The following is a 15,723-nucleotide window of genomic DNA, read 5'->3' on the forward strand; positions in this document are numbered from 1 at the left end:
ATCTGGATTACTTCACAGACCCCCCCCCCTTGCAATGTCAATCGGAGAGGAATATTTACTCTCTCCGTGTCTACCTCAGACCTGTTGTTTCCGGAGACGCCACAGTTCTTGGGCAAATGTAGGGCCGACCCCCTTCGTCACCTTCCGTCGCTTCCCTTTCCGAGAGCGGCTTTGGCTGGACACCCCCCCCCCACGATGCCCTGAGCCCCAAATGCCACCTGTTTTTTCTTCAACCCCCCCTTCCCCAAACATTTCTGTCTGTATTTTCTTTTTAATTGGGACATGGTGCAGGCACACACACACCCCTGCCCTGTTGTGGTCGCTTGCAGCTTTTAAGGGGCAATTCCCCACCCCACCCCAAAATTCCTGACAAAGGCATTGATCTCATCATCTGCCCCCCCCACCCCCTCTTAATTCTTGCAAGGATAGTAGCTCCAGAATATTTTCCTTTCCAGTTCCTTTGCCGCCACCGCCCAAACCTTTCGCTAGTTTCTGATTTGGTCCCTCTTTTGAAAGCATTCTGTCAACAGAGCTTTGCCTATTTGACCCCCGTCCCTTAATTTTCCCTGGAATACAGATCCCTTTGACACATGCAAAACCGGCAACTTAAACCCGTTCTGGTAGCTTTTGAGTATGGAGTGTATTGAGCCAGTTTGGTGTACTGGTTAAGTGCGCAGACTCTAATCTGGGAGAACCGGGTTTGATTCCCGGTTCTTGCATCTGGCTGGATGATCTTGGGCAAGCGGTAGTTCTGATAAGAGCCGTTCTTGATAAGAGCAGTTTCTGTCAAGAGCTCTCTCAGCCCCACCTACCTCACAGGGTGTCTGTTGTGGGGAGGGGAAGGGAAAGGAGTTTGTAAGCCGCTCTGAGACACCTTTGGGTAGTGAAGGGCGGGGTATAAATCCAATCTCCTCTTCTTCTTGATTATTGAAGTGTAAATTATTTATTCCAGATTATCTTAAATTTATTTTACTTGTGGAACTCACTGCCACAGGATGTGGTGGCTGCTGCTAGTGTAGATGGATTTGAAAGGGGGTTGGACGCATTTCTGTGAGGAAAGATCCACCAGTGGCTACTAGCCCATGACTGCTGACTTTGGGAGCAGAATTCCTCTGTTAGCTTTATGGTGTCCCTGTGGGGTTTTCAAAGCAAGAGGCATTCAGCGGTGGTTTGCCATTGCCTGCTTCTCTGTAGCCTACCTCTTGGTGGTCTCCTGTCCAAGTACTTACCAGGGCCAACCCTGCTTCGCTTCCAATATCTGATGAGTTCGGGCTTGCCTGGACCATCCAGGTCAGGGCGATTGTGACGTGCTGGCGAGTAAATCGGTGGCTGAGGCCTGCGGACAGTGGTGCTTGCTTGTGGACACCCCCGTGGTACCATGACTGGCCACAGGATGCTAGACTAGGTGGACCCGTGGTCTGATCCAGCACAGCTTCTTTGGCAAGACCTTCTGTGGTATGCTAGCTAGAACCTCCGTATTCAGAGGCAGTCTACCTCTGTGTCGCCAGATATCAGGCGACACGTGAAAGGGGATGCCTGTTTGCCTTGAGGCCTTCAGGATGTGCTTCCTCTGGAGGTGTGTGGCCGGCAGACCGGATGCCGCGCTAGATCCGCGGCCCTTTGGACTGTCCCCATCGGGGGTCTCGCGTGGTGCTATGCGAAGGTGTTTATTGCAGGCCGTGGCTCTGCCCTGAATCCTGGATCGCTTACGGCTGTTTTGGGGAAGCAAGGGTGGCGGGGCTGGAGAGACCAGATGGGCCAGGTGCGGAGATGTGGGCGTGAGGGCGTAACTGCCTTCTGCCTGGTTTTAGGGTGTTGGTTTAGCATCCTACGTCTGCCGTGTTGGCTTCTTGGCAGTTCCTCCCTCCCTCCTTCCTTTTTGAAATAGCTTGAGCAGTTCCCTTCTCGTTCAGACGCCTCTGTCGCTTACAACCCCTTCGCTTCCTGGTGCTCTCCGGCTACTGAATGGTGAAATCTTGACCCAGAATGGCTTCCTCTCTCTCTTTGGGTCTGGTCCATTCTTTCCCTCCAAAACTCTTCCTGTTTCTCTTCCCCTAATAGAAAGATCGACCCCACCCAGCTTTGATTTGCGGTATAATTTTCACTTTTAAGATAGCACATTAAACATCTGTGTTTTCCTCCCCCCGAAAAGTGTGTGTGTGTGGGGGGGGTAGACAGGGAAAGATACTTCCCCTTCTAGGCTTGGAGGAATTTCCCCTCTTTGCTTATTCTCGCTTTCTCTGCGGACTTTCTCTCGGCCCATTCTTGGCACTGGAGAGGAAATGGAAATGCGATGTTCCTTTCTTGGCCTGGGCTGGGAGGAAAGCCTTTGCTTGCGACAGAGCCCAGTACGGGTCCTGGCAATAGAAAGCCCGTCCCGTCCCCTTTACAGGCTTCAAGCCACTGAGCAATTTCATATTTGGCTGTGCTGATATCCAGGAGAGAAATAAGTTCATGTTATAAGAATGTAAGAAGAGCCCTGCTGGATCAGACTAGTGAGGGTCCATCTAGTCCAGCATCCCGTCTCACACAGTGGCCTCAACCAGCTCCTCTCGAGGGCCAACAACAGGGCAGGGAGGCCGAGGCCTTCCCCTCATAAGAACACAAGAAGAGCCCTGCTGGGTCAGACCAGTGAGGGACCATCTAGTCCAGCATCCTGCCTCACACAGTGGCCTCTACCAGTTCCTCTGGAGGGCCACCAATAGGACATAGAAGCCGAGGCCTTCCCCTGACGCTGCCTCTAGGCACTGGGGTTCAGGGGTTGACTGCCTCTGAATGTGGAGGTTCCGTTTAGTCACCGTGGCTGGTAGCCACTGATATCGATCCTCCGTTTCCCTCGGCATAGTCCAGCATCCTGCCTCACACAGTGGCCTCTACCAGTTCCTCTGGAGGGCCACCAATAGGACATAGAAGCCGAGGCCTTCCCCTGACGCTGCCTCTAGGCACTGGGGTTCAGGGGTTGACTGCCTCTGAATGTGGAGGTTCCGTTTAGTCACCGTGGCTGGTAGCCACTGATATCGATCCTCCGTTTCCCTCGGCATAGTCCAGCATCCTGCCTCACACAGTGGCCTCTACCAGTTCCTCTGGAGGGCCACCAATAGGACATAGAAGCCGAGGCCTTCCCCTGACGCTGCCTCTAGGCACTGGGGTTCAGGGGTTGACTGCCTCTGAATGTGGAGGTTCCGTTTAGTCACCGTGGCTGGTAGCCACTGATATCGATCCTCCGTTTCCCTCGGCATAGTCCAGCATCCTGCCTCACACAGTGGCCTCTACCAGTTCCTCTGGAGGGCCACCAATAGGACATAGAAGCCGAGGCCTTCCCCTGACGCTGCCTCTAGGCACTGGGGTTCAGGGGTTGACTGCCTCTGAATGTGGAGGTTCCGTTTAGTCACCGTGGCTGGTAGCCACTGATATCGATCCTCCGTTTCCCTCGGCATAGTCCAGCATCCTGCCTCACACAGTGGCCTCTACCAGTTCCTCTGGAGGGCCACCAATAGGACATAGAAGCCGAGGCCTTCCCCTGACGCTGCCTCTAGGCACTGGGGTTCAGGGGTTGACTGCCTCTGAATGTGGAGGTTCCGTTTAGTCACCGTGGCTGGTAGCCACTGATATCGATCCTCCGTTTCCCTCGGCATAGTCCAGCATCCTGCCTCACACAGTGGCCTCTACCAGTTCCTCTGGAGGGCCACCAATAGGACATAGAAGCCGAGGCCTTCCCCTGACGCTGCCTCTAGGCACTGGGGTTCAGGGGTTGACTGCCTCTGAATGTGGAGGTTCCGTTTAGTCACCGTGGCTGGTAGCCACTGATATCGATCCTCCGTTTCCCTCGGCATAGTCCAGCATCCTGCCTCACACAGTGGCCTCTACCAGTTCCTCTGGAGGGCCACCAATAGGACATAGAAGCCGAGGCCTTCCCCTGACGCTGCCTCTAGGCACTGGGGTTCAGGGGTTGACTGCCTCTGAATGTGGAGGTTCCGTTTAGTCACCGTGGCTGGTAGCCACTGATATCGATCCTCCGTTTCCCTCGGCATAGTCCAGCATCCTGCCTCACACAGTGGCCTCTACCAGTTCCTCTGGAGGGCCACCAATAGGACATAGAAGCCGAGGCCTTCCCCTGACGCTGCCTCTAGGCACTGGGGTTCAGGGGTTGACTGCCTCTGAATGTGGAGGTTCCGTTTAGTCACCGTGGCTGGTAGCCACTGATATCGATCCTCCGTTTCCCTCGGCATAGTCCAGCATCCTGCCTCACACAGTGGCCTCTACCAGTTCCTCTGGAGGGCCACCAATAGGACATAGAAGCCGAGGCCTTCCCCTGACGCTGCCTCTAGGCACTGGGGTTCAGGGGTTGACTGCCTCTGAATGTGGAGGTTCCGTTTAGTCACCGTGGCTGGTAGCCACTGATATCGATCCTCCGTTTCCCTCGGCATAGTCCAGCATCCTGCCTCACACAGTGGCCTCTACCAGTTCCTCTGGAGGGCCACCAATAGGACATAGAAGCCGAGGCCTTCCCCTGACGCTGCCTCTAGGCACTGGGGTTCAGGGGTTGACTGCCTCTGAATGTGGAGGTTCCGTTTAGTCACCGTGGCTGGTAGCCACTGATATCGATCCTCCGTTTCCCTCGGCATAGTCCAGCATCCTGCCTCACACAGTGGCCTCTACCAGTTCCTCTGGAGGGCCACCAATAGGACATAGAAGCCGAGGCCTTCCCCTGACGCTGCCTCTAGGCACTGGGGTTCAGGGGTTGACTGCCTCTGAATGTGGAGGTTCCGTTTAGTCACCGTGGCTGGTAGCCACTGATATCGATCCTCCGTTTCCCTCGGCATAGTCCAGCATCCTGCCTCACACAGTGGCCTCTACCAGTTCCTCTGGAGGGCCACCAATAGGACATAGAAGCCGAGGCCTTCCCCTGACGCTGCCTCTAGGCACTGGGGTTCAGGGGTTGACTGCCTCTGAATGTGGAGGTTCCGTTTAGTCACCGTGGCTGGTAGCCACTGATATCGATCCTCCGTTTCCCTCGGCATAGTCCAGCATCCTGCCTCACACAGTGGCCTCTACCAGTTCCTCTGGAGGGCCACCAATAGGACATAGAAGCCGAGGCCTTCCCCTGACGCTGCCTCTAGGCACTGGGGTTCAGGGGTTGACTGCCTCTGAATGTGGAGGTTCCGTTTAGTCACCGTGGCTGGTAGCCACTGATATCGATCCTCCGTTTCCCTCGGCATAGTCCAGCATCCTGCCTCACACAGTGGCCTCAACCAGCTCCTCTGGAGGGCCACCAATAGGACATAGAAGCCGAGGCCTTCCCCTGACGCTGCCTCTAGGCACTGGGGTTCAGGGGTTGACTGCCTCTGAATGTGGAGGTTCCGTTTAGTCACCGTGGCTGGTAGCCACTGATATCGATCCTCCGTTTCCCTCGGCATCTGTTTCCAACTGAGCTGAGTTATGGGACTGCTTCTATAAGAACATAAGAGCCCTACTGCATTGACATTCATCTAGTCCCCTCTAGCTAGTGAGGTGCCTCAATTTTGCCTACACTCCCCCAACAGGTATCCTGAAATATACTGCCTTGGAACATGGAGGTTCCAGTTAGGCATCACGCACAATAAGCCGTATTTTCCACGAATCAGTCTTGAGTTCCACTCTAAAGCCCTCTGAGCTAGCGGAAGCCCTGTGGCAGTGAGTTCCACACGTTGATTTTGTGACAGTGTCTGATGTGGAGAGGGACAGCAGAAAGGGATGAGGCACTACTCGGCTCTCGTGGTCCGTTCTTATATGCCCAATCACCACTTCCAGTGCTGTTTTTCTGTGTCCTTCTGTCCTGAATCTACCATCCATCAACTACACTGAGCTCTGGTGTTGTTTTGAGCGAGGGGGAAAAATGTTTTGTAATTTGAGAACTAGATTCAGGTGGGTAGCCTGAAGTTTGACTCCAGTGGCACCTTTAAGACCAGCGAAGTTCTATTCTGGGTATAAGCTTTTCTGTGCACTCACGCTTCTTTGGATATCAGTATCTGAAGAAGTCTGCATGCAGATGAAAGCTTATGCCCAGAATAGAACTTTGTTAGTCTTAAAGGTGACACCGGAGTCAAACTTTGTTCGGTTAAGAACATAAGAGAAGCCGTGTTGGATCGGGCCAATGGCCCATCCAGTCCAACAGTCTGTGTCACACAGTGGCCAAAACCCAGAGGCCATCAGGAGGTCCACCAGCGGGGCCAAAACTCCAGAAGCCCCTCCCACTGTTACGCGCCCCCCCAGCACCAAGAACATAACATAAGAGAACATAAGAACGTAAGAGAAGCCATGTCGGATCAGGCCAGTGGCCCATCCAGCCCAACACTCTGTGTCACACAGTGGCCAAAACCCAGGGACCATCAGGAGGTCCACCAGCGGGGCCAGAATTCCAGAAGCCCTCCCACTCTTGCCCCCCCCCAAGCACCAAGAACATAAGAGAAGCCATGTTGGATCAGGCCAGTGGCCCATCCAGTCCAACACCCTGTGTCACACAGTGGCCAAAACCCAGGTGCCATCAGGAGGTCCACCAGCGGGGCCAAAACTCCAGAAGCCCTCCCACTGTTACGCCCCCGCCCCCGCACCAAGAACATAACATAAGAGAACATAAGAACGTAAGAGAAGCCATGTTGGATCAGGCCAGTGGCCCATCCAGCCCAACACTCTGTGTCACACAGTGGCCAAAACCCAGGGGCCCTCAGGAGGTCCACCAGCGGGGCCAGAACTCCAGAAGCCCTCCCACTCTTGCCCCCCAGGCACCAAGAACATAAGAGAAGCCATGTTGGATCAGGCCAGTGGCCCATCCAGCCCAACACTCTGTGTCACACAGTGGCCAAAACCCAGGGACCACCAGGAGGTCCACCAGCAGGGCCAGAACTCCAGAAGCCCTCCCACTCTTGCCCCCCCCAAGCACCAAGAACATAAGAGAAGCCATGTTGGATCAGGCCAGTGGCCCATCCAGCCCAACACTCTGTGTCACACAGTGGCCAAAACCCAGGGACCACCAGGAGGTCCACCAGCAGGGCCAGAACTCCAGAAGCCCTCCGAGTGCTGCCCCGCAAGCACCAAGAACACAGAGCATCACTGCCCCAGGCCTAGTGTTCCATCTTGAAGAGTGCTCTTCAGTTTGAAGCAGGAAGTAGCAGGCAGTTGTGTTGTGTATTGTGCCCTGTTTATTGTTGCATCCGCGTACCATCTTCTGTATCTGCAGGGCTGTGGCTCTTATATGCTCATATCCTGTGTGTGATTGTGGTACGTGGAGGCATGCAAGGCAATTGTTGGCTCTTTCTTACGTGGGAAATGCTTCCTGTGTGGGAGTCGGGGTTGCTTTTATCGACCTCTGTGTTTTCGTTTATGTGGTGACGTCAGTCACTGCCTGTGATGGTTCACCGTACACCGTGAACAAGAAGCAAAGCCTCTGCCCCAAGTCACTTACAGTTCAGACAGTGTGTGTGTATTAAGTGCCGTCGAGTGGCTTCTGACTTATGGAGACCTATGAATTAGGATAGACTGCCTTGGCACATGGAGGCTCATAAGAACATAAGAAAGAGAAGCCAATGTTGGATCAGGCCAATGGCCCATCTGTCCCACACTCTGTCACAAAGTGGCCAAAAATACCTGGTGCCATCAATATCTTGCAGAAGGTGAAATCATCCCAAAAATGACCACCTTAAAACCTTACTGTATTTTTGAAATAGGTGATACTCCTGTGATATAGAAACTGATAAAAGGTATAATTCTGTTATAGAATATGCTGATTCCACAGTTATTATGTAGATAATCATTGCACTATATGTTCTTGATATTAGTCAAATCGTTATATCTTGTATGACAAAAAATAATTTAAAAAATGGAATTAAAAAAAAAACACCTGGTGCCATTAGGAGGTTCAGCAAGTGTGGCCAGGGCCCTAGAAGCCCTCCCACTCTTGCCCCCCCCCCAAGCACCAAGAATACACAGCATCACTTGCCCCAGACCGAGAGTTCCTGTCTATACCTTGTGGCTAATAGCCACCGATGGACCTCTGCTCCAGATGCTTATCCAACCCCCTCTTGAAGCCGTCCATGCTTGTAGCTGCCACCACCTCCTGTGGCAGTGAATTCCATGTGCCAATCACTCTGTGGGTGAAGAAGGACTTCCTTTTATCCGTTCTAACCCGACTGCCCAGCAATTTTGTGGCGCGCCCATCAGAGTTCTTGTATTGTGAGAAAGGGAGAAAAGTCCTTCTTTCTCGGCCTGCTCTATCCCAGGCCTAATCTTGTAAACCTCGATCGTGTCACCCTCCCAGCCGTCGTTTCTCCAAGCTAAAGAGCCCCGAGCGCGTTGACCTTTCTTCATAGGACAGCCTTGCTCAGGTCTTGCAAAGGGGAGGGCCTTTGTAGCTTCCTTGGCGGAGTCAGTCCCATCTCCTGTTGGGTCTTCCTCATTTCCTGCTGCCTTCCACTTTTGTCTTTCCCCGTGAATCTCGTCTTCTCATAATGTGACCAATGCTCCCTCTAAGCTGTGGAGTCTTGTGAGCAAAAATTCTGCTTTGTGAGCTACCGGCATTAAAGTTGTGAGCGAGCGATTTGGCTACTGCAGAAATTAGTTTGCTCTGGAGCCCTCCTTCTTGAGCAGAGTCAAAAATCTGTGAGCCGGAGGCTAGAATACTGTGAGCTAGCTCACACTAACTCAGCTTAGAGGGAACACTGAATGTGACCAAAGTACGATAGCCCCAATTTAGGCATTTTAGCTTCTGGGGAGAGTTTGGGCTCGATTCGATCAAGAAAACCACCGATTTGTCTTTTTGGCGGCCCGCAGCGTCCATAAAACTCCCCTTCTGATACCACTTCTCAAATGAATCAACTTTCCTCCCGTCTGCTTTCTTCGTTGGCCAGCTTTCTTCCCCTTAGAGGAGACGGGAAAAGACACAGAGGGGGAAGCCAGGCAAGGAAAAGACGTGGAAAAGCCATTGCGAGCCCCCAAACAGTAAAAAGCCCCAGTAGCACCTTTAAGCCTAACAAACTTTATTGTAGCGTAAGCTTTCGAGAAGCACAGCTCTCTTCGTCAGAGGCGTCTGACGAAGGGAGCTGTGTTTCTCGAAAGCTTATGCCACAATAAAGTTTGTTAGTCTTAAAGGTGCTGCTGGGACTTTTTACTATTTTGCAGCAACAGACCAACACGGCTAACTCCTCTGGCTCTGCAGGCAACCAAGTTTCGGATCAGGACAAAAGTCCAGCGGGGTCCCACGTAAAGATCCATTTAGTCCTGTCTCGTGTCTTCAGGAAGCAAGGGATCGGATCCTGCAAATCTGTTCTGCGAATCAAGGTGCTCCCTCACCCTTGCAGGGGTCTTCCACCGCGTGCACCGAGGGAAAGTTTCCTGTGCCAGGGGAGCGGGGAAACACCACCGTTAGCAGACCGGATTTCCAGGATCCAGTTCAAGGGCAAGAAGGCAAGAGGCCCTTTCCCATCATTCTCCCCCGCCCAGCAGTTAATATTCAAAGATGCATTGCCACTGAATATGGAGGTTCCATTTTCTGTCACTGTTCACAGCTGCTTGGTTTCAGTTGGGGGGGGATCAGCGGTGTGAGGTTAAGCCCAAAGTTTCCTCTGAGCCACAGCAGAAGAAAGAGAACTATCTTGTGCGTTGGGTGATAGCTGTTGTTTCGTTTCCTGCCTCTACCAGGTGTTGTTTAACACACCACAGGGTGGAAGCTGTAGCTTTAGAGGGCAGTTAGCGGCTGCCCAGTGCTTCCCCTTTTCTAGCAGAGAGGGTGGCGTGAAGCACAGTTCAAGATCTGCTCAGCCGTTTCCCTGAGGGGCTAGTCTTCTGCATTCGGGGACTTTGGTCTCTGCGTTCAAAAGTGTGATTTCACACACACACACCCCGTGTGCTTTGAAGCGGTACAGTCCGAGGAGGACTCTAACCGTGCATCTTCTGGGTGCAAACACACTCTGCTTGGGGCGTTTAAGCCCCCTTTTTCCAAAATGAGGAAATGACTCTCGCCCAGAACTCCCTGTGTGTTTCCCCTCTGTATAAAACGCAGCATAACTTCAGCGTACTTGTTCTCGGCGTGCCCGCCAACAGCCCTTTCCGTGCTTTCTCACTGCTTGGCTGCCGCAAAGGGAATTTCCACTCTGGGTCTCGAAATTAATTTCTGTTTAGAGTAAGAAATTAAGGGCTCTTTGTATACGCTTGTGTGTCGTGCTCTGTGCGGAACAAAACCCTTTGGAGGGCTCTGCCGTTCAGGAACGCTGCCAGAGTCAGAGGCGACAGGACGAGCGTGGGCAGAGGAGCCCGAGTGCCAGAGCTGGCCTGCCGCCACCCTGCGTGATGTCAGGATCTCGATGAACCTCAGTTCGGGTCCCTTCTTGTGCAGTCGGCTTCATCCCGACGCACTGACGTTGCCCCTTTTGTGGAGACGTGGAAGTGCCGGCCGCCTGCCGAGGGCATTACCTGGCAGTTTCTGGGGCCGGGAATTTAAATCGAGACACTTGCTATTCCTGCAGCAGAGAGGTGCCAGCGAGAGGTGGGAGTCATGTGGGCACGGGGCTTAAAATAGAACAGCGGCTGACAGCAGGGCGAGGAGAGGCCGACAGTGCCCGCGTTCGAGGGCACGCAGAAGGACAAAAAAAAACGTGCAGCAGCCGGCCGTGAGTGGGGCCTGCTGTGGGCGAATGTTTATCTGCCGTGCAGGGTTGATTCCCTTAAAGAGAGCCATAGGGGAATCTACTCTCCAGGGTGTGGGGTAGCCCTGTCTTGCCCTCTTTTCTTTAAAATTTCTACGCCCTTGAGAACTGGAGACTTAGCGCGTGTATGTATGTGCGTCTTGGGTTCCAGTGCCCCCATAGAGCCTCAAGGCTCACTGGGTGCTCTTGAGCCAGTTGCGATCTCCCGCCCAGCCTACCTTGTAGGGCTGTTGTGAGTGTGAAATTAGGAGCCAGGGAGAGCCATGCAGGGTAAAAATGTCACGGTCGTCAAAATAAATGGTACAGCTTCTTATTGTCTACCCCGTTCCAGTGGACACGGGGCTCTGTGGTTCTGTATTTTGACAAAGGGCGGAGATACTTGAAATCTTAAGAGCCCTGCTGGATCACACCAGTGGCTCATCTAGTCCAGCATCTTGTCTCACACAGTGGCCAGCCAGTTCCTCTGGAGGGCCGACAACAGGGCACAGAGTCCAAGGCCTTCCCCTGATAAGAACACAAGAGCCCTGCTGGGTCAGACCACTAAGGGTCCATCTAGTCCAGCATCCTGTCTCACCCAGTGGGCAACCAGTTCCTCTGGAAGTTTGGCAACAGGGCAGAGAGGCTGAGGCCTTCCCCTCATAAGAACACAAGAAGAGCCCTGCTGGGTCAGACCAGTGAGGGTCCATCTAGTCCAGCATCCTGCCTCACACAGTGGCCTGAACCAGTTCCTCTGGAGGGCCAACAACAGGGCAGAGAGGCCGAGGCCTTCCCCTCATAAGAACCTCAGAAGAGCCCTGCTGGATCAGTCCAGTGATTCACCACCCCATAGTGTGAGAGTCTCCAAGAATTAGGACAAATCATCTTTTGTGCCCTCTTTAGTCACTGCTACATGATTCCTGCAAGGTAGTCATTTGGGGCGAGTTATGTCACCAGCCAAGGCGGTTTGGTGAAGGGGACCAACATTACTGTGTCTATTGAAGCATGTGGTTGGTCAGCTAGTAAAGATTTTTGCATGCTTGCTACTTCATAGGAGTTGTGAGGCTGTGTTAAGAGGCGTAAAAACCCTTCTCCACCCTGGGTTGGCTATGAATCTACATGTCCCAGGTTCAAATGTCACCTATGTTGTGATCTCTCTCCATAGTCTGGGGCATAGCCTTCACTCTTAGCTCCCCCAGTCTGCAATGTGGGAATGATACCAGTTTAGCAGTCACAAGAAGATAATAGAACAAAGTTTGAGTTCAGCGGCACCTTTAAGACCAACAAAGTTTAATTCTGGATATAAGTTTTCATGTGTGTGCACGCTTCTTCAGATAATAGGCACATTTCTGTGGACCTGTTCTCCTATGGGTTCTGCTTTTGTCCGGGTGCAAAGAGTCTCAGGAGGAAGAGGAAGAAGAGTTGGATTTATACCCCACCCTTCACTCAAAGAAGAAGAAGAGATTGGATTTATACCCTGCCCTTCACTTGGAGTCTCAGAGCGGCTTACAAACTCCTTTCCCTTCCCCTCCCCACAACAGACACCCTGTGAGGTGGGTGGGGCTGAGAGAGCTCTGACAGAAACTGCTCTTTTTCAAGGACAGCTGTGCCAGAGCTTGTGACTGACCCAAGGTCACATCAGCAGGTGCAAGTGGAGGAGTGGGGACTCAAACCCGGTTCTCTCAGATTAGAGTCCGCACACTTAACCACTACACCAAACTGGCTCAGTGGTAGAGCATCTGTTCGGCATGCAGAAGGTCCCTGGTTCAGCCAGTGTAGTGTAGGGGTTAACAGTGTTGGACTAGTGTCTTGGAGGCCTGGGTTCGAATGCCCACCTGTGCCATAGAAGCTTGCAATCTGATCTTGGGCCAGTCACACTCTCTCAGTCTGACCTACCTCGCAGGGTTGCAGTGAGGATAAAATGGAGGAGAGGAGAACAACATAAGCCACTTTGCGTCCCATCGAGGTGAAAGACGGGGTTCCAGTAAATAGCACAAATCCCTGCGTCTCCAGTTAAAAGTAGCAGGTCGGGGGAGATGCGAAAGACCTCCACCTGAGAGACTGGAGTGCCGCTGCCAGTCAGAGTAGACAATACTGACCTTTCTGGAGTGAGGGCCTGACTCAGTATGAGGCTGCCTTGTGTGTTCGTGTACAAGCATTCAGGAACACAAATTGCGAAGTATTTTATTGCATTTCCAGAGATACGAAACGTTGGTCCTGGCACCCAAGCATCTTTCCCTGCGCCTGTGATTCAGGGTGGGGTCTTGCATCGTGTTGCGTGTCCCCCCCCCCACATATACCTGTCATTCCCTCCATCGGTGTGTCTCTGTTTCATTCACTAAGTAACCATAGCAACCTCACAGCCAGGTTTGGTTCCCGTCTCGCTGTCTTTGGTATGCGCGTCTTCTGCAACCTCTATTTATGCAGTAGTGCAGCATGTACAAAACCACGGTGCTGCTCCAGGCCGGGGACGCCTTCCAGTGTGGTTAGAGTGTTGCACTAGGATGTAGGAGGTTCGCATCCCCACTCTGCCGTGGAAGCTTGCTGGGGGACCTTGGGCCAGTCACGTGTACTCAGCCTAGCCTACCTTACAGGGTTGCTGTGAGGATGAAACAGAGGAGGGGAGACCGATATTGAGCTGCTTCGGGTGCTTGTTGAAGAGAAAGGTGGGGTACAAATGAGGTAAAGAAATAAAAAAATTCTTGGCAAGGAACCGCAAGCCCATAAGAAGGAGCCCCCTGCTGGATCAGACCAATGGACCATCCAGTCCAGCATCCTGTCTCACACAGTGGCCTCAACCAGTTCCTCTGGAGGGCCAACAACAGGGCAGAGAGGCCGAGGCCTTCCCCTCATAAGAACATCAGAAGAGCCCTGCTGGATCAGACCAGTGAGGGTCCATCTAGTCCAGCATCCTGCCTCACACAGTGGCCTCAACCAGTTGTTCTAGAGGGCCCAACAACAGGGCATAAGAGGCCGAGGTCTTCCCCTGATAAGAACATCAGAAGAGCCCTGCTGGATCAGACCAGTGAGGGTCCATCTAGTCCAGCATCCTGCCTCACACAGTGGCCTCAACCAGTTGTTCTAGAGGGCCAACAACAGGGCATAAGAGGCCGAGGTCTTCCCCTGATAAGAACATCAGAAGAGCCCTGCTGGATCAGACCAGTGAGGGTCCATCTAGTCCAGCCTCCTGTCTCACACAGTGGCCTCAACCAGTTCCTCTGGAGGGCCAACAACAGGGCACCGAGGCCAAGGCCTTCCCCTGACATTGCTTCCTGGCTCTGGGATTCAGAGTTTGACTGCCTCTGAATGTGGAGGTTCCCTTTAGTCAGCATGGCTACTAGCCACTGATAGACCTCTCCTCCATGAATCTGTCTGGTCCCCTTTTAAAGGTATTGAAACCTGTGGCCATCACTACCAAATTCCACATTTTAATCACTCGCTGTGTAAAGAAGAATGTCCTTTCGTCCATCCTGAATCTGCTGCCCAGAAGTCTCTGTTTGTGTTTGTAATGGGAGCGGGGCCTGTGGTCATTGAGGCATTAAGAGTGGGCTGTACCACTTCCGGCTACAGGTAGACCAAATGGAACCATTCCCCCCCCCCCACTTCTACCAGTATCGCAGTGACTTGTTTGAAGTGGCCTTATACTGAATCAGACCCCCGGTCCATCAAGTTCAGACTGGCAGCTTGCTCTCCAGGGTCTCAGGCAGAGGTCTTTCACATCGTCTGCTGTCCGGTCCTTTTAACTGGAGATGGCGGGGATTGAACCTGGGACCTTCTGCATGCTAAGCAAAGGATCTACCCCTGAGCCATGGCACCTCCCTGATGAACACGTGTAGCTGCCTTATAGTGAACCAGACCCTGGGTCCATCAAGGACACTATTGCCTACTCTGATGGGCAGCAGCTCTCCATGGTCTCAGGTTAAAGGTCTTTCCCATCCCCTACTGCTTGGTCCTTTTTAAGTGGAGATACCGGGGATTGAACCTGGGGCCTTCTGCATGCCAAGCAGAGGCGTTTCCACATGTAATGTTCCCTCTAAGCTGTGGAGTCTTCTGAGCAAAAATTCTACTTTGTGAGCTACTGGCATTAAAGGCGTGAGCGAGCGATTTGGCTACTGCACAATTTAGTTTGCTCCCAAGCCGTCCTTCCTGAGCTAAGACAAAAATGAGTGAGCCAGAGGCTGAAAAACCTGTGAGCTAGCTCACACTCACTCGGCTTAGAGGGAACACCGGCCGCAACCCCTCCCCCCATGGCAGCCACCCTGAGCCTGTTTCGACGGGGTACAAATCAAATCAATAAATAAACAAATAGGTTGGACCTGGATTGGGGAAAACCTGGGTTCAAATGCCGATTTTGCCATGAAATTCACTGGATGGCTTTGGGCCAGTTGCTCTTCCTTGATTTAGTCTACCTCATAGGGTTGTTGTGAGGAACAGAGAATGATGTGCGCCACCTGGAGCACCTTGGACGAAGGGCGGGGTTCCCTGGCCAGGGACGGAACTTGGGACCTTGCCCATGCAAAGTATGTCGTCTGCCCCCAGGGTCCCTCCCTTCACCGTGCAAGTGGAGCCGGCTGGCCCTGTTGGCATCTCGCAAGCCGCAGGCAGAGGAAGCTACGGGAAGGCAGGGCGCCACCCCGGAGAGCGGAAGCAGAGGGTGTGGCGCATGCACTTCATTATTTCAAGTTGCCATCCAAGGTGCCGTCTGGAAAGGTAGCGACATAACAATGTCAGAAGTCAGCCTCATTGCAGCTGCTCGCGGAGGTGGCTGCCACAGGAAGCTCTGAGGTTCCGCCCTTCTCTTCTCGGCCTTATTTTGAGCCACGTCTCGGCTTCGAAACTCGCCTTCCTGGTCTAAGGCTTGGGCTTTCCCGTGTTCATGACATGTGTCCCTCTGAGCACGTGTAGTGTGTGTGTGTGTGGGGGGGGGTCCGTTCACTGTCGTTTGCCGCCACTCCTTCGAGGATGAGCGCATAGGGCACCTCGAGGAAAGGATTTCGGGGCCGGGCCTTTTCCTCGGCCTTAAAAACCCCAAGCCGTTGGTTTTGCCACTTCCCACCCTCTACAAAGGAAC

The 15,723-nt window shown here is 53.0% G+C and overlaps 1 protein-coding gene across 2 annotated transcripts in view; it reads left to right on the forward strand.

Moving 5' to 3' along the window:
* The window catches only part of DENND4B (DENN/MADD domain containing 4B), a 97,501-nt gene that overhangs the window by 695 nt on the left and 81,083 nt on the right, over positions 1 to 15,723 (forward strand). The window lies entirely within an intron of this gene.

The sequence above is a fragment of the Gekko japonicus genome, unplaced genomic scaffold, assembly GCF_001447785.1.
Source record: "Gekko japonicus isolate JY-2015 unplaced genomic scaffold, Gekko_japonicus_V1.1 scaffold175, whole genome shotgun sequence".
Classification (NCBI taxonomy): Eukaryota; Metazoa; Chordata; class Lepidosauria; order Squamata; family Gekkonidae; genus Gekko; species Gekko japonicus.